This window comes from Geospiza fortis, unplaced genomic scaffold, assembly GCF_000277835.1.
Source record: "Geospiza fortis unplaced genomic scaffold, GeoFor_1.0 scaffold171, whole genome shotgun sequence".
In the NCBI taxonomy this organism is placed as follows: Eukaryota; Metazoa; Chordata; class Aves; order Passeriformes; family Thraupidae; genus Geospiza; species Geospiza fortis.
This window is the reverse complement of record NW_005054313.1, coordinates 9568613-9568893: the sequence shown is the minus strand read 5'-3', so window position 1 is coordinate 9568893 and position 281 is coordinate 9568613.

The window sequence follows — 281 nt, the reverse complement described above, 5'->3', positions numbered from 1 at the left end:
GAATGGGACAGACAAAAAAAGGATTTTTAAAAAAATGTTCAGGAAGGACTTTCAGGCTCGTAGGGAGTGATAGGGAATGGTTCTCCGTGAATAGAGAGCCTAAATGCTCCAAATGGGGAGTAAGAGGTTGTTTGGTCTTTAGGACAGTATGGGAAGGGAATTATGGAAAGTGGTTCTGAAGCACACAGGCAGTTATAGAGGGGAAAAAAATCAGAGATTCTCATGTACTGAGCCTCCTGCACACTTACCCACCATGTCTTTTCATCAGGTCTTGAGGCTAC